The sequence below is a fragment of the Odocoileus virginianus genome, chromosome 25 (assembly GCF_023699985.2).
Source record: "Odocoileus virginianus isolate 20LAN1187 ecotype Illinois chromosome 25, Ovbor_1.2, whole genome shotgun sequence".
Classification (NCBI taxonomy): domain Eukaryota; kingdom Metazoa; phylum Chordata; class Mammalia; order Artiodactyla; family Cervidae; genus Odocoileus; species Odocoileus virginianus.
The window spans coordinates 31,795,697-31,814,658 of record NC_069698.1 but is presented as its reverse complement, the minus strand read 5'-3'; the positions used below and the strand labels follow the sequence as shown (position 1 = coordinate 31,814,658).

At 38.8% G+C, this 18,962-nt stretch overlaps 1 long non-coding RNA gene across 1 annotated transcript; it reads left to right on the top strand.

Moving 5' to 3' along the window:
- Positions 1–4,247: 4,247 nt before the first annotated feature.
- On the top strand, positions 4,248–17,264 carry LOC139031109 (uncharacterized). The gene is made up of 4 exons (XR_011483534.1): positions 4,248–4,347; positions 6,523–6,646; positions 16,277–16,316; positions 16,926–17,264. It is a non-coding gene; the product is annotated as an uncharacterized lncRNA (long non-coding RNA).
- Positions 17,265–18,962: the final 1,698 nt, after the last annotated feature.

Genomic DNA, 18,962 nt, shown 5'->3' with positions numbered 1-18,962 from the left:
CTCAGGACTAAGCAACCATCTAGAAAGGTCACAATTTTGAAACGCGGTGAGTCAATGTTTGTTTCCATTTCTTTAACTAGAAAATCCTAACATGACCAAGGAAGTGGTGATTGTAATCCTTTTTTCCTGGGGCCACTTGCTCTGGCCTGGTGTCTCTTATTTCTATAATTGGTTCAGGGTCCTGGGTCTCCAACCACTGGAAGATGAATATGAAATAAAACCAACAGGAAGTTATTATTCTCTCTCTTCAGTGATGAATATCACGAGAGTCTTTCTAGATGTTAAATAAATAATGGAGTTATTTATATGATTGTATTTTTTTGGTCCATCCGTCTATCCTTTTATTCATTCATTAAACAACCATTCACATAGCATTCACTATGTATTCAATACTCTGCTGGATACTGGAGAAAGGGGATCCAGAAAAATGACATATTTTCTGCCCTTGGGAGTCTAAGACAATCCAAAGTCAGTGGCAGGCAAAGAGCTAGTTGAAGCCAATGTGCTAAGTGCTACAATTGAGCAGTGAATTAAGTTGTGTGCCTCACAAAGCAGATGCACTTTATAAAACCAAGGGGACCAGTAAAGGCATTTGGGGAAAGACTAGCTTGAATTGGGTCTTAGAGTACAAATATGAATTACCTGGAGGAATAAGAGCAAAGGTATTCCTAAAAACAGACCCATAGGAAGATATGGGAAGGATTTGTATGGCACACTCAGGGAATAGCAAGCAGCTTTGCATGACTTGAGCACACACGTTACTAATAAGGAAGAAGGAAAAGATGGGAGCATTTTGTGTTGAGGCTGATGTAATATGTTGACTGGCCAAGACTTTATCCTGAGGATAACAGAGAACTGTTAAATCAGTTCAGATGGGTAAATGACTTATTCTTCAAGAGAATTATGAAAATAAATTATCCTTAAATTAACAGTCCATTTGTGACTTCTGGATGTCAATGTCACAATTTCTGGCTGCATTTAACAGCATCTTCCCGTACAGTGGCCCTTATTCTTCTGTTCTTAATGTCACAGATTTACCCAGGAGCATTTTAATGCCGCAATGACCCTGCCCTACCTCAGTTCAATTAAGTCAAAATATCTAGGCCTGGGACCCAGACATCAAGAATATTTTAAAGTTCTCAGGTGATATCAAAGCACAGCCAAAGTTGAAACTGTTGTGCTAATGGTGTCTTGCAAAGCCAGCAGGACTCTGTAAATTCAGTCTGTCATAGACCCTGTTGAGTCTTGGCTCACTTTTGCTATCCGTTAAGGTATACACTGAATCCTCTTCCTGTCAGGTTTCATTCTATATTTTTAAAGAAGAGTTTCCCAAGGAATTGCATGGGAATTCTCTCTCTCAGTTTGATTGTAATTTATTGTTGGAGGTAGCAAAATTAACTGCACATTACAACATAGTGAGATAGTTACTCTGATGTCACTGCCTGCACATATTGCTGTGGAAGGGACACTTTCATTCAGAGAGGTAGAAGGAGGTGAGATGTGAAGGAAGAGCAGTATTGAGGCAGAGTACTGAGTCCCAGGAATCAAGGACAAATGAGGTCTTCCAGGAGGAGTGATCGGAAAGTGCAAGGCAAGAAAGCATGTAAAAGTGTGACAGAGACCCAGGGTTCTCGTGGCACCTCGTTTAGACCACCTGTAGTATATGCCTCACAGTGTTGTGTAGGGTTGATTTCACATGGATCTAGTCCTATTTCTCTCCTATGAGAATATTTAGGATAAGTATGTCCAGAACACAACATGGTCTTACCATATAATAGCCTCATAAAATGAAGTGATTTGTAGGAAAAGAAAAAAAAATATGGAATTCAGTCAGACAGAAGGTTGAAAACAACTAGTTCAAATAAAGTGTCATGACTTAAAAAAGAAGAAACATAAATATTCATGGAAATATATTCACAAGATGAATAGAAACCAGAAGTTATTCTTACAAGAGTAACACCTGCCTAAGTGAGCAATGTCCACATGCCCTTCAGCTTCTGATTTAATACCTGATTTTTTCCTGGACACTTTTCTAAATACAATGATTTCCTCTTGGTCAACATCCTGATCAATATGATCACGTCTCTCAAATTTCATCCTTTACTTTGAAGTCACCCTTTGACTCATAAGGAATTTCCACCCTTCCTTACAGCTGTTTCGAGGGGAGTCCTCACAAGAGGAAGTAGTCCCACATGCTCTCCCCACTTCCTTCCTGGCGTGTCACTCCTGGGTCTGGGTCATCCAGCTGCATCCAGGAGTCCCAGAGGATGTTGTGAAAATTACATACAGTGTAAATGGTCTAGGTCACAACTTCTTTGGAGCCGTATCTTCTAGTTTTAATTCACATTAAAATTAATCAGAAAGTCCAAGAACTTAACTGACGTTTGTTGAAACTGGCATCAGTGAAAAGTATTTACTATGAATGTATTCATTGCCTGTCATTTCAAGGTTCTCACTATTTTCTGTAGTTTTCTCGTTAGATGGGTACAAAAATTATTAAGGTAGACGAGCAAGTGGTATTATCTTCATTTTGGTAAACTGTGACAAAGGTGCTTTCTTAAAAGATTTTGGAACATATGTTCATTCCCAGATTGGGCTTTTTTTTTTTTTTTTTTTTAATCAAAGCATTCTTAAAGGGTGTGCACTGAAAAAAAAAGGACACATATATCATTTGCTTTATTAGAAAAGAACACTTAGGGTTTGCATGCAATAACAACCTAATATGATGGTGGTTCAGGAAGCTTTTCTAAGCTAGCTGATTGGATTGGGTTAATATTTAGCTGACTTTTCCATACTTTTTTTTTTCTCAAAATCTTTGGTATTTATAGTTGTCAAAATAATACTTGAAGCAATAAAAACAACCTTTAACAATCCATCTCAAATATGATAGTGTTTACATGTCAATCCCAAACTTCCCAGCTATCCTTCCACCCCACTTCAGTCTGTGAGTCTGTTTTTACTTTGTAAATAAGTTCATTTTTATTGACTTTTTTATTTTGGATTCTGCACATATGTTATATAGTATGATATTTCTCTTTTTCTGTCTGACTTACTTCCTAAATTTGCCACTATTACTTTAAGAAAGCTAGTCTTAACTTATTAAATAAATCTAGTCATCCCTTGACATGTGCAAGACTTTCTGGAATTTTTTTTCCTGAATATTTTTGATCTGCGGTTGATTGAATCTTGTGGAACCTATGGATATGGAGGGTTGGCTGTACATATTTAAGCCTGTACAGCTGTCCTTTTGGCTTCATGTTTGAGCTTTAACATTCTGAAGATTTCAAATATAGTCTACCCCTAGTTCCCATGAGGTTCATTGGGTTGATTCAACCATTTCTTTATTTTTTCCACATCCCCCACCATTTTCAGCAAACACCTCTTAATTCCTCAGTCCTTTAAATCTTTCTGATTTAAACCACACTTGAACTCCTGTTTGAGCAAAACAAGCAAACAAATAAAAAATGGTGTAGAATTAGTTGTAGAAATTGCCTTAAGATAAGACTGTAAACAGAATTATTTAAAAATGTCTTAGGTTTATCTTTTCCAGATATGCCAATCTCAGGGCAGAGATAGGTCAGGAAAGAGCTTTTGTGACTGCTCTTTCTCTGAGATTCAAAAAAATAAAATAAATTCTGATGTTCAACTCCAAGACAAGTGATAAAGATCAAAGACTCATTTTATTACAATATTTTTATTTTTATTGAACAGATTCACTTTGGATCTTGGCTTGCATTTGGAATGTTTACCTTTTAATAAGTGATCTGTTTAAATGTGGATCAGAGAACAAGGGTTTCTGTTTTACAGTTCAACTTTTGACCTTGGGGGATGAATGGGTGGAGGCTAAGAGGAAAAGTCCACTGTGTTTTTACTGAACTTTTTACCCTTAAAAAAAATGAGCAAGTTTAAAGTTCACACAGTGCACAAGAGGTCTCCACTGGGGATTTCTGGTATTATTAACTTCCTGACCTCAGATAATTATAAAGAAAGAGCAGAGCCACCTCAGACTATGACTCAACTTTGAACTTTTAACCTCCCAAGTAAAGGATTTAAATTGTAAATGGTAGACCCTGGAAGCTTGCTTATTGCTATTAACTTCTTTCATCCCTGGTCTTGAAGTTATAATTTAGGCCAAAAGCAGAACCCAATCTTTCCTTTTTATTTACTTAACCTCCTTTAGCAGAAAAGAGTGAGAACACCGCTTACCTAGAAATGACAGGTATCCTGGTGAAAGAAGTTAAACTCAAAGGGTCATTGAATTTTGGAACTAGAACCCTAGATGGTCTATCCAGGCTCCTCAGCTGTGGAAGAGAACAGAAAACCAGGGAGGCCAGCGAATTCCTTAAGGTCAGGCACTTAACAGGAGAACAAAAGAGCTTCCCTGATCCAGTAACTGTGTTTGCTTCTGTTGTAGAGGGATTCAAGCATGATTGGGGGTGAGAAATGTCTAGAGAATCTGTGGCTCTTATTTTTATGTTAAAATTCATAAAGTGATACCGTTGCCTGGGCAGAGGGAGGGAAGGATAGGGGGGAAAGGATCATTAGGCAGTTTGGGATGGGCAGGTACACACTGATATATTTAAAATGCATAACCAACAAGGACCTACTGTATAGCACAGGGAATTGTGCTCAATATTATGTGGAAGCCTGGATGGGAGGGGGTTTGGGAGAATGGATGCATGTATGTGTATGGCTGAGTCCCTTTGCTGGTCACCTGAAACTATCAAAACATAGCTAATTGGCTATATCCCAATACAAAATAAAAAAGTTTAAAAAGATAGATAAAAATCATAAAGTGGAAATAAAAATCACACACACACACTAGAGAATCCAGAGGCCGGGGTTCTTCACTATTGTTTTGTGTAAGCTTGAAAACTTATTTAACTTTCCCAAGTCATGATTTGCTTGGTTGTCAGATGGAATGTAGTTGGGAGGAGGTAATAAATACATAAGACTCCTTTGTGTTATGACATTTTTTGGTTCAATGGTATCTTGCCTTAAGAATTCCTGCTACGTTCATGTGTAAACACTGTATAGATACACAAGTAGCTGGGTGTTCTTAACATGGAGGGTAGGGCCTACATGGTTGTGACTTTTGGGTGACTGGTTACATGATGCTGGGTTTGGCACTGCTGATGAGGCTCCTCTTGCTTTAAGAAAAGAGAAAAATCCCAAAGGAAAAGTGGGAATATCATGTAATGAGACATAAGGACCAGGGAAAAGAACAAAAGAAGCAGGACAAAGAAAGGAGGGAAGACCTGGAGAATAGGCATTAGAAAGGAGGGCAATGAAGACATGGAAGCCCCCTCAGTTGGATGGGGGCTCAGTCAATGCTTGTGCTTCCGAGAAAGCCCACGAGGATGTTGCGAATCTGGGGGAGCCACATGCTCTTCACACCAAAGCTGAGACAGGCAGCTCTTGCTGGCGCCTGTACAACACACCGCATGTAGCGGAGCCAGTCATCCCGGGGGCCGTTCTTCCATTCTGCTATTTGCTAACACCTTTATTGCCTCCAGTTAGTTACTCACACCACTCTCCTTCCCATCTGTCAAGGAGAGCTCCCTTCCAACATTCTGTCCTTCTTTGCTTCTACAGAAGAGATCCTCCGGTGTGGTTGCAAAGCTCAGAGCTGATACAGAGCTTTGAGATGAGGCAAGTTTGGAGTGGGGTGAGCAATGATTTTCTCATTTCCTGATTCCAAGGAGCAAGGGGGATGTGACTGTAGGATACTTCCCCAGGCCCTGCTGCTGAGATAGTCGTTGTGTGGAGAAGGGAATGAGCACACCATGGCTGGCTGGCTAGAGGCCTGACTGTTCAGCCTGGTTATAGAGGGCCTGGGGTCACTGCCTGGATAAAGTGTCAACAGCTGTAATTGACTCCGATCACGTCACAGACGTTTACCACCCCCAGCTCTCCTGCTAGCACTAACCTACTTCTGCTTCACAACTTCCTCTGTTCATCTCCTTCCTCTGAGGGCCGGACAAGGCAGGTGATTACTGTTTCAGCAAGAGATGGCACTAATATGAATATCTCTGGTCAGGCGATTGATGTCACAGACCAGTGGGCTGCAAATAACTCTGCATCGGGGTTTTTGGTGGGCAAAATTACCCAGTTGTTTTCCCTGCTCAGTAAGGCCCATACATTCACTTAACTCTTGCCACATTCCTGTGTAGATGCCCTCTGTGCCTTCCTGTTAACCTCAAGATCCCCTGAGGAGGGAGGTCACAGGTCACCAAGCAGAGCAGGGACTGTCATCATGAAACAAGTCATATTGCCTCACTGACACTTTGATCAACATCTAGAAAGGAAAGAAAGAAAGGGCTAGGTTTTGTCTGCTACCTACTTCTGCCTACAGTGGAAAACATCACAATGCAAAGAAGAAATGTTGTACTTGTGAAATTAAAAAAAAAAATGTTTATGCCACTATTCTCAGTGATGGGCTAAAGCAAATTACTGATGGCTCAGTTCAGGGTGATGAGGATCATGTTTTTTGAAAATTTACTTATTTTTCTTTTTTAAAAGTTTCTGTACCTTAAGGCAACAGAAGAAGAACAGAGAGTCAAGCACAGCCCAGAAATCCAGTGCCAAATGAGTCAGTATGTGAATTATCTGCAGTGAGGATTCACTTCAAGACAACCCCCAGCAGGTAGGAGAGTCTGAGTGCTATGATGTGCAGCCAAGACCCACACCCCATTTCTGAGCTGCTGCAGCCACACTCAAGGTCAGTGGGAGGTCAGTGGGCACAAAATACCTTTGCTGCCTCTCCCAACAATCCTAACTCAGCTGACAAACGAAGACCTTGCTTCCAGAGGCAGTGGAAGCGTGATGGAGTCTCTATAGCTGTCTATTGTCTCTGGCAACATGACCTCTTTTGGCATGATTGTTGGAATAGAGGATAACATCTTTTTTTAAAAGTTTCTTACTGAACTTTTTACTCTTAAAAAAAAAGAGCAAAAATGAGCAAATGTAAAGTTCACAAGAGGTCTCCCACCAGCAAAACGTCCTTGTTCTCTGTCTTCTTTCTCAAAACATTTAGAACAAAATAGATCTGCATTTATTTGTCTGATATTTTTCCTTTGGTTGGAGGCACCCAGCTGGCAAGCAGAAGTCATCTTTGGTGATTAAGTAGAATATCTACCCAAGTGCCAGGAGGCCCAGAAACCTTAATGGCACTTTGGCAAGTGTGGCAGCAGTAATTGTGCAGCAGGTACAATGCATGGGGGATGCTGGGAGTGCAAAGAGCTGTAATCTTCTCCCTTCTTTCCCCCAGCAGCTCTGAAAAAAGCGGACTAGGATCTAAATTAGGTGTTATTTTAGATTACAACTTGTCACACATAGTGCAAGTGACACCTTCAGGCTGCCAGATTCCAGCTGGAAATTTGTTGGTATTTAGAGATGGCAGTTGGCTCATTGATTTGCTGAATTGGTCATCCAAATAACATGGACCATGCCCATCAGAAAGATCTGTCAGTCTTTGGACACAGGGATCATTGGGTGATCCCTGAGATATAAAAGAGTAAGTTGGGGATTATCACTGCTAAATGCCTGTTTATTAAGGACTTGGACGGGGGAGCCTGGTGGGCTGCCGTCTCTAGGGTCGCACAGGGTCGGACACGACTGAAGTGACTTAGCAGCAGCAGGCAGAGGGCATGCCTTAGATGTTTTCTGACATTTACATTTGATAGAGAATTGAAAACTAGATTTGATGTTTCTTGTGAAGGACCAAAGAAACTGGTTCATTATACTCCCAAGAAGAAAATTAGGAGATTCCCCTGCAAATGTATAGTACCCCTATAGATGGACCTTCTCGTCTCCCTCCCACTGCCTTGAGTTGAGGGAAATGGAGTTGGGATAAAGTTGTGCTAAAGTTGTGCTAATTTATACACTGCGTGCATGCTAAGTCGCTTCAGTTGTGTCCAACTCTTTGTGACCCCTGGACTGTAGCCTGCCAGGCTTCTCTGTCCATGGGATTCTCTAGGCAAGAATACTGGAGTGGGTTGCCATGCCCTCCTCCAAGGGATCTTCCTGACCCAGGGATCGAACCTGTGTCTTTTACACCTCCTGCATTGGCAAGCGGGTTCTTTACCACTAGCACCACCCACAAATACAAGGCATCATATGGATAAAATATTAATTGAACATGGGCCATCCTTGACCTAAAGGGAGAAAAACCTTTTCACATGTGATTGCAGTATAAGGATAATTCTGATAACAGTGGTATTAGAAAATGGACAGTCTATGGTAAGTTGTTTATAAGATCCCAGAAAGAAAAGTTATTTCCTGAATATAAAAAGATAGATATAAACATATATTAAAGATAATAATATAGATTTTTACCATCTGAGCCACCAGGGAAAGATAAAAGATAATAATACAGATTTTTTAAAAATGCAGGCACTGCTTTATAAATGCTAGAAAGAAATTGAGACAAGAATTTTAAAAATCGAGCAAGCAAGATGGATTAAGCTAATATAGTAAATAGTAATTCCTTAGACTCTTGAAAATGGTAGTGTTTGAAGTTTGCATTTGTTTTTTATTAAAGATTCCAGGAAACTAGAGGCTTTTGGGTAATGTTTAAATCATTGGGAATTGATCTGACATTTAATGGCAAAATGTTGACTGTCTAAGGTCAATGGGTCAAGGCACCTCCATTACCTACCGTTAGCTGGTCTCTTTCCATGACATATCAGAATATTGATCTGGGTTATTATGTGAGTTTGGGCGTGGAGTCCTCTATCTTTATTTTAAACTTCTTAAGAAACAGAGTCTAACTAATATATTATATCCTGCCATGATTTGCGTTTTGTGTGAACCCACTGAAGGAGTGTGCTCCGTCTCTTATTTATCCTTCTCCTTGGCCTATCCTCCCTGGACAAAACTTGAGTCTTCTTCTGAACACTCTATCCAATGTCCATTCACTGGGGGTCTTTCTTAACATTCTGTAGGCTTTTATTTTATGTTTTGCCTTCAAACTTCATTGATCCTCCAAACTTCAGTGATGCTACAAGAAAGGTAGTCAGTTTTGATGTTCATTGAGCTGTGATACTGACTCGAATAAAATTTGCTAGCTATATTGATAAACCTACCTTTACATTTCAGACCCATTTTCAATGAAAGTGTTCTAGCTTAACTGTGATATATATTCTACCCTTACTTATATACTTGCTGTTTGGACTCTGAAGTTTAATTGTTTTTTTTTTTCAGTCTACCTGTTAGTCATATTTTATTTGAATGTGGAAATGCTGGGCACTGGCTTCATAGGTTCAAACTCATTCTTAGATTTGAACAATGAGGGAATGATATTTTTTATATTGAAGTATAGTTGATTTACAATGTTTTGGTATACAGCAAACTGATTCATTTATGTGTACATATATATAGGTGTGTGTGTGTGTGTGGCTGTGTGTATATATATGTATATATATTCTTTTTCACATCCTTTTCCACTATAGGTTATTACAAGATATTGAAAATAGTTCCCTATGATGTACAGTGGGTCCTTGTTGCTTATTTATTTTATATACAGTAGTGCATATCTGTTAATCCCAAACTCCAAATCCATCCCTTCCTCCCACCTCCCATTTGACAACCACAAGTAAGTTCTCTGTGTTTGTGCATCTGTTTATGTTTCAAAGATAAGTTCATTTGTATCATATTTTAGATTCCACATGTAAATGATATCATGTGGTGTTTGTCTGACTTTACTTAGTATGATAATCTCTAGGTCCATCCATATTGCTGCAAATGGTGTTATTTTATTATTTTTTATAACTGAGTAATATTCCAATGAAAGAATAATTTAATTTAATTTCTAACACTAAAATAGACTAAATATAGACTAAAATATAGTGTTAGTATTAGACACTAAAAATATAAATATTTTTATCTTTTCCAAACAGCTTTCAGATACATTTTCTTATTTTTCTCTCATAACTCATCTAGGAAATAAGAGTATATACTAATTTATGAGATCAACAAAGTACATTCTCATTACAGATGAATAATACATAGGAATAATTTGCTCTGCAAAGGGCCCAGAACAATTGATTGTTGAACCTGCATCTCACATTCTCAGTTGTGGTTGACTCTTTGTGACCTCATGGACTGTAGCCCACCGGCTTCTCTGTCCATGGGATTTCCCAAGCAAGACTACTGAAGTGGTGCCTTTCCCTCTTCAGGGATCTTCCCGACCCAGGGATCGAACCTGCATCTCTTACATCTCCTGCTTTGGCAGGTGGGTTCTTTATTACTAGTACCGCCTGGGAAGGTGTGGTAGAGATTGCAAGTTGTCCACCCAAATCTGTGCCCCAGTAAGATAATGTCATAACTGGGACGAAGCTTTCCAGCCAACACTGTATTTTCCTGCTCCCTCTGCAGCTAGCTGTGACCCTAACACTAAGCTCTCTCCAGTGAATTGTGAGCAAAAGTGATAGATGCCATTCAAGACTTGCCTTGAAAACTCGCATGCTCACTTCCACGGCTTTTATTTTTCTTTCCCATGGGCTGAAATAGTGATAACAGGATGGAACTTAGGAACCACATGTGTGGAAGATGGAAGGATTAGCCTCATTCTGACTGGGGTTCCTGCATGACTGAGTGGAACAGAGTCTTCCCACTAGCTCCCTTCCCTCTCAGATTGTTAGTTAAAAGATAAATTCACTTGTATTTTATTTCAATCACTACATTTTCAGGGATATTTGTTTAGTAGTTTAAATAATATGGACAGCTACTTGATCTGACTAGGAAAACCTTCAAGAGCATTTAGGTCAGGGCTGATGATGAGACTGAAAATGATCAAGTCGTGACTTTTCACCCTCTCTCCATCATATATTTGATGCAGAGGAAAAAGGTTAGGAGCACAGGAGAGAAGGATGAAAGATAGGTAGGTCAAAGGTGAGGGAGGCAGTGTAGGGCAAGAGTGGAACTACCGAGATGTTTTCATTTCCTTAGAAATAAGTGGACTAAAAACATTTAAAATTTGAACCAAAGAGGGAGGCAGTTGGGGGAAGTATGGAGCTGGAGATTGGAATTAGCAGATGTAAGTTTATAGAATGGGTAAAAAGCAAGGTCCTTCTGTATAGACAACTATATTCAATATCCCATGATAAACCATAATGGAAAAGAATATATATGTGAATCACTTTGCTGTATGACAGAAATTAATAAAGCATTATAAATCACCTATAGTCCAATTAAAAAAATTTAATTGAACAGAAACACTCCCCCGCCTTTTCTTAAATACATATAGTCTTCATTGAGTATTCTAAACTCATGGGATGTTACCAGCTAATGAATTCTAAATTCCTTGTGCTTGATTCACCTTTTGTTCCAGTGAGTCAAACACGAAGAATTTAGCTAGGGTTCTAAAATAAGCACCACAAGAGCAGTCGCACCGGACTGCCAGTGTTGCAGAAAGTAACCTCCACATTTGCTTCTTAAGTCTTTTCCAGTCAAATTGTGCCTTTTTTTCTGTAACACATGTCACTTAGATTTTATCTTAGTAGGTCATCTCAAAAGTCTCGCGTGCTAGAATCCAGAGAAATAGAGAGATAAGCATCGCCAACACTTATTGTTGATACAACTACTTAATATCGTCCAGAGATTGCTCACACAAATGCATGCACATATGAACAGGGCCAGACAGAGACTTTAAACGGCTCTCACGGGTGAAACCACGGGGGGAGTATGTGCGGGAACCCACAGTCATTACTGCCCTAATAGTGTCTGACCTGAAGCTGGCAGAGCTTCAGAAAAAGCCATGTGTTCAGGCTAAAACAAGAATGAGAAAAAAGGAGAACGTTGCTCTTTTCTATTGTGGTAAATAGGGCATGAAAGTTTTATAGTTTGCTAGTAGAACCAGTTTTACAAGTTTCCTATTTACCCATAGGGCTTACTTAGCCTTAAGGGAGAAAAAAATGTTTTTAGTCAGAAAATGCCTTAAGATTTTTGGTAGAATGTTTGAATTTGGTATACAGAATGAAGAACTGGATTAAAGTTGTTATGTCTACATTTATTGGGACAAAGTTGAAACTGAAACTATGGCATTAAAATTTTGTTCATGTCTGCCATGCTTCCCATTTCTGTTTTTGGCAAGAGGAAGTGATAAAGAAAGCTTCTTATGTGTCCCCTTAAACTATATAGAGTTAGGGGGGTCCAAACCCTCCTCATTAAAAATCTGAATATAACTTCACAGCTGGCCTTCCATATTCAGGCCTCTACATGCACAGACTCAACCAGCATGGATCATGTAGCACTGGGATAGTGGTTTAGTTGCTAAGTCATGTCCGATTTCTTGTGAACCCCATGGACTGTAGCCCACCAGGCTTCTCTGTACCAAGGATTCTCTAGACCAGAATACTGGAAAGGGTTACCATTTCCTTCTCCAAGGATCTTTGCAACACAGGGATCAAACCTGGGTCTCCTGCATTGCAGGCAGATTCTTTACCAACTGAGCTACCATAGCACTGTAGTATGTATTTATTTTTTAAAAAAGATCCACTCATAAGTGGACCAGCACAGCTCAAACCTGTGTTGTTCAAGGGTCAACTGTATTGTTTTGGTAGAATCTTCATATTCATTTAAATTGCTCTCCCAGATTGTTCATTTTAAATATTAAGAAGTGACCATTCATTTCATGGATCCGGGTCTTTGACTTTTCTCAATTTGGAGAAGAAATAACTTTAAGAAATTCCCCACCAGGTATCAATATGTGTGCCCATCTGGGTGTGTGTGTGTGAGAAAGACAATGACGGAGAAATGACAGGGGACAGAGAAACCATGAAGTCTTAAGGTAATAAAATCATCTGCAAAGCTGTTGAACAATAATATATTTGCACATTTCGAGTTTCCTTTTCCTTCAAGTTTCAGTATCACTCAGCTCAGCTGACTTCTCAGTATGTCTGCTATTGCCGACGGTTCTGAGGAAAGAGCAGAGCAAGAGACAGAGGAGAAAAGGCCTCTATGTATGTTTATATGTAAAGTTCATCTTATTCATTCCTCTCTGCTCATTCAGTTGGTGGGAAGAACTCTCATACCAATTCTTTCCTTTAACAACTTCTCTGTTTTGATGAAGATGAATCAACGTCAGCTTTTTGTGACCCTTAGGGAAATATTCTATATCTAGTGATGAAATTGATTTTATTAAAGCTAGTGTGAAATCTCTGATTCCCCAGGAAGAAAATTATATTTTTCCTCACTGAAGATTGAATCAGAAAAAAAAAATAACCTGAATAAATATTATATTCAATTTTAAAAGATATAAATAGAGAGTATGCAGAGATTATCTTTAAACTTCAAGTTGGGAACTAAATACACTTACACATTGACCTAGAGGAGCCTGGTGAGCTGCAGTCCATGGCATTGCAGAGTCAGACACGACTAAGCGGCACCAATATCTTACATGTTCTTAATTGAGAATAGTGATAAAATGTATAAAGACTCACTAATAGAGTGTTATCCACTCATAGATTTCATTACACTTAAATAACATTTTTTTTTTTTTTTTTTAATCAGGAACAAAGTGTCTTTCTTCCTTCCTTCATTTGAGGAGCTAAAATAAGTTTTTGTCCTTAACTTTTATCTTAAAGCTCTGGCTATGCAGCTCATAGCCGGTTTTACAAGATATCTGTATGTCTTCCACCACAAAGACCTCTCTGATATTTAGAGCCAATCCTGGCAGGAGTTTTGAAGTTTTAAAACAATCACAATGTTTTCTTGTCTCTAATGATTCTCCAGGACTGTGAGAACTCAGGTATGCTGGAAAGGTACTTGAAAAGAACAAGAAGTTCAAGATGGCTTTGTTCCATTCAAATTAGGGTAGCTGTTTTACTGCTACAAATACTTTCTCCCCCAGTAAAAGTTGTTTCTCAGTGTTTTTCCCCATCCCCCAAACTTAGCATTTTAGATCACACATGCACACAAGAAATGTAACAGTCCTAGCAACAAGTAGTCCATATTTTTGTTAAGTAAACTGGGGAAATTAGAACTGATTTCTTATTACTGAAAAGATGCTGTTGTAGAATAAATGGTTGCTTGAGCAAGAAGGGGAAATTCAGCCACTTGTCACCCCCATCTCTCAGGGCAAGGCTGCATTCAGGCTAAAAATGAAAGGCTGACCAGTTGAAAATGAAGACTCTTCATATATTCTTTTGGACTCAATTCTTTTTTCATTGTCTCCTAGGAAGGAGACTGTGTTTTCCCTCCCAAGCAACGAGCAGCAGAGGGTATCTTTTCTTGGACAAGCTGAAATTTGTCTCCTTGTCAGAGGACACGGACGAGGTCAGAGAAGACTCTGCCTCCCAGAACCAAAGTGCAGAAACGGTGATTCTGGTACATGACAAGAATGACGAGTTCTTATCGGCAGAGCAATCAAGCAAGACACCATCTTGCTCACTGGACCACAAACTGCAGCTCTGATTTAAAAATTATATACAGGACTTTTTGAGCCATGCCAAGGACCCCTTTCCCATTTTAGTTTCACCAGTGGTTAGCTTGCTTATTACGTGTGACATCATTTTTTAAGAGCCATGAAACTATGCAAAGAATAGAAAGACCATAATATGGTCCTGGGGGGATATCACTGCTCAAAAAGCAAAAGTAGTAGTGCATTAAACATGTCCTCTGCATGGGCAGAGGAGCCCGGTAGGCTGCAGTCCATGGGGTCGCAAAGAGCCAGACATGACTGAGCGACTAACACACTGCAGGGATTAAAAAGAGTAAACTATTTGAAACCAAATGAATGTGATTGGAATATTTCTACATGTCTTGCACTTCAACTTTTTATTTTGAAAAATTGAAAATGTACAGAAAATTGCAAGTACATGCGTATGCCCTTAATGGTGGTGGTATTTAGTCACTCAGTCATTTCCAACTCTTTTTACAACCCCATGGACTGTAACCTGCCGGGCTCCTCTGTCCACAGGATTCTCCAGGCAAGAATACTAGAGTGGGTTGCCATGCCCTCCTCCAGGGGGATCTTCCTGACCCAGGGGTCGAACCGCATCTCCTGCAATGTCTCCTGCATTGCCAGGCGGGTTCTTTACCACTAAGCCACCAGAAAAGATACAAATAGGGTATCCTTCATCCATAGTGGCTATTTGGCGCTTGGAAGCGACTAGTCCAAAGTGAGCTGTACCGTTCTATATGCCTTTCTAAAATTAAATACTTCCTAGAGTTTTCTGAAAAGTAAATAGAATCTTGGCCCCTAAACCAAGCAGATTAAAATTATATATATGTATGCTGCTGCTGCTAAGTCATATAGTATATTATACATACACAAATATACATGGATTTATATTAATAAAAATCAAGACACATGTATATGTGTATCTCTGAGCACATATGTTTCTCCATGGATCTAGTCTTCATTTTCAGTAAATCACTGAGAAAAAAGTGATTGTTTAGAAAGGTAGAATGAAAGGGTAGTCATCCCACTTTTAAAATGTTTTTCGTGTTTCTCCTAAGGAGTAGATCGAAGCTTGATGAGCATTTTATTTATTCTCACATGAAGTATATAATAAAGCAGAAATAACAGACCATTTCCTTTTTGTAAAATAAAACAAAAACATATATCAAAAATGGAAAATTTAAACACCAAGACAATGGTGATAGTGATTTTACGAGAGTTTAGATCTAAAACTTACCTGTTTGATATCTTTTTTCTTCCTTCTCCTGCTCCAATGCAAGCTAAAACATAAATACAGAATTGCTAAATTCATTTGTAATGAAGTCTAAATCCAATATTCAATATTCAAAGATTCAATACATTGTTGGTAAAAGGGGACTTCCCATGTGGCGCTAGTGGTAAAGAACCTGCCTGCCAATGCGGGAGATGGAGACATAAGAGACATGGCTTTGACCCCTGGGTCGAGAAAATCCCTTGGAGAAAGGCACGGCAACCCACTCCAGTATTCTTTCCTGGAGAAGCCCATGGACAGAGGAACTTGGTGGGCTATGTTCCATAGGGTCACTAAGAGTTGGATGTGACTTAGAAAGCATGCAGTTACATACCCAAAGGAATGCTGTTTGCTTCTAATTAATCCCTCTCTTTGCAAGATGATTCATGATTTTTTTTTTTTAGGCATACTTTTATTACTATCCATGGAAGTGTTAAGTCATGCTTGTTGGTAACTAGATTTGAAACTTGAAATTGATAAACTTGTTTAAAACCAAACAGGATGATAAGATTGATAAAACTGCCTGTATTAGTCTGCTCAGGCTGCCATAACAAAATGTCATAGACTGAGTGGTTTACACAACAGAAATTTATTTCCCACAGATCTGGAAGCTGGAAGGCTCAAGATCAAGGTGCCGTCAAGGTAGGTTTTATTCTGAGGCCTCTTCTTTAGGTTGTAGGGGGCTACTTCCTGACTGTGTACTCACATGGCCTTCCTTTCGTGTGTAAGCTTGGAGAGAAAAAGAGAGAGAGAGAGATTTCTTCCTCTTCTTATAAGGCTACTAGTCCTAGTAGATTAGGGTCCCATCTATCACTTGAACTTAATTTCCTCCTGAAGAGGATGAGATGGTAGGATGGCATCACCAACTCAATGGACATGAGTTTGAGTAAACTCTGGGAATTGGTGATGGATAGGGAAGCCTGGTGTGTATGACTGAGCGACTGAACTGAACTGAACTGAAGTCCTCCTGAAGACTATCTCCAAACATAGCCAGTTTGGAGAATGTGATTACAACATGTCAATTTTTGAATGATACAATTTAGTCCATAGCACTATATGAATTTTTGACCCCCCAAAAGGCACTAGTCATTAAAAAAACAAGGCCAATTCCATGCATATGTTTGTTTATGGCTTAAACAGCCTGAATGAAAGCAAAAATATGTTATGGTATTCCAGTGTTGTTTGAGAAAATATTCTAACCACTTCTTTTTTAGCTTTAAATCAATAAAGTAAGATATTATTTTTTGGCAGGAAACTTGAAGAATGGAGAAAAAATGAAGAAAATTGAAACTATAGTGTATTATTAAAATTCTCTGAGAAGCGTATTTTGAGAGTGAAAGAAAGTGAAAGTGAATGTCAAATCGTTCAGTTCTGTCTGACTCTATTGTAGCCCGCCAGGCTCCTCTGTCCATGGGATTTTCCAGGCAAGAATACTGGAGTGGGTTGCCATTTTCTTCTCCAGATCTTCCTGACTCAGGGATCGAACTCAGGTCTCCCGCATTGCAGGCAGACTCTTTACCCTCTATGCCACCAGGGAATTTTGACAGTACCTTTTAAAAATATATATAAAACATATACATTTATTTCTAAATATATATAACACGTATTTATACATATTTCTCAAGCTTGGGATCATATATCTGAGAAATATTACATCATGATTTTTTGTACTTAAAATTTTATCATGAAATTTTTCAGAAAACTAATTTGGGAAATTATTGTTGCTTTCATTTTCCATTGTTTTACATGAGACTATGGGTTTATCCTTGTTTTCATTTACTTATCTTTGGGGATGAATATTTGGTGCAAGTATGATTATTTTTTCAGGATAATTACCAAAGAGGAAAATTACTAGGTCAAAGATGTCAATAATTTTTAGATACTTGATTCATATTGCTGAATAGCTCTCCAGTAATATTGTATCACATGAAGCTCTTACATGATATTTGAGAGGGACAAGTTCATTTGCCAGCACTAGTCATTATACTTAACAACATCTTTCTCAATTTGTAAAGGAGTCTGAATCTGGTTTCATTTTGCAACTGAGAATTGACTCTGTGTGTGTGTGTGTGTGTGTTTATTAGACTTTTTCTCCATTTGGAATTGTCTATTCACATTTTTGCCTGTTTTTCTTTTCGTGGAGTCAAAGTTTTCTTAGTAATTTGTTTTTCTGTTGATGTATTAATATTTAACTGTTTGTCATATAACATTGCAGTTTGCTTTTGCCAGGTTTTCTTTATATTTGGCTATATCAGGTCTTAGATGTGGCATGCCAATCTTTGTTGAGTCATGTAAGATATTTTGTTGCCATGCACAGACACTAATTGTGGTGAGTGGGTTCATTAGTTGCCATGTGCAGACTTAATTGTCCTGCAGCATGTGGGTGGGATCTTAGTTCCTCCACCAGGGATTGAACCTGTGTTGTCTGCATTACAATGTGGATTCTTAACTAGTGGACCACCAGGGAAGTCCCCTGCCAGATTTTCTTTTGACTCTTGATTTTGTGTATTAATTTTATAGAAATTTTCACAACTATAGTAAATCTATCAATCTTATCCTGCCTGGAAATGATTCTCAAATTTAATGTGCATAACGATCTCTTAGTGTATTCACTAAAACACGGATTCCTGGGCTCTACTATTAGGGAGTATTTTTCAATAATCTTTTGGTATGGCCCTGGCAACTGTTTCAGCAGTAACCCATCTGACTTTGAATGAAGTAGTTAATATATCACACTGCGAAATACTGCCTTGAAATTTCTTACTTTGCATTAATACTTAGATAAGGCTTCTCATGATAATATCACATGTAAATTAAAGTGTGAAAATGTTGGTCACTCAGTCGTATCTGACTCTTTGCGACCCATGGATTGTAGCCCACCAAGCCTCTCTGTCCATGGAATTCTCCAGGCAAGAATACTGGAGTGGGGAGCCATTCCCTTCTCCAGGGGATCTTTCCAACCCAGAAATAGAACTCGGGTCTTCTGCATTGCAGGCAGATTCTTTACCATCTGAGCCAACGGGGAAGCCCAACAGCTATCTATATTTTCTCCTGTTTTCTCATGTAGACATTTTTCTACATCTATCTTCTTAGTTGTGCTGAAATTTATTTTACTATTCGCTGTATCCCGAAATATCGAACCATTTTCCTAGCACAATTCATTAAACAGCAACATGTTTCCTCAATAATTTATAATTCCAACTTTATCCTTTACTACAGTTTTATAAATATTTGAGCCCTTGGCTGTGCATGTTTTTCTGTCCCACTGAATTGTCTATTCTTGATACT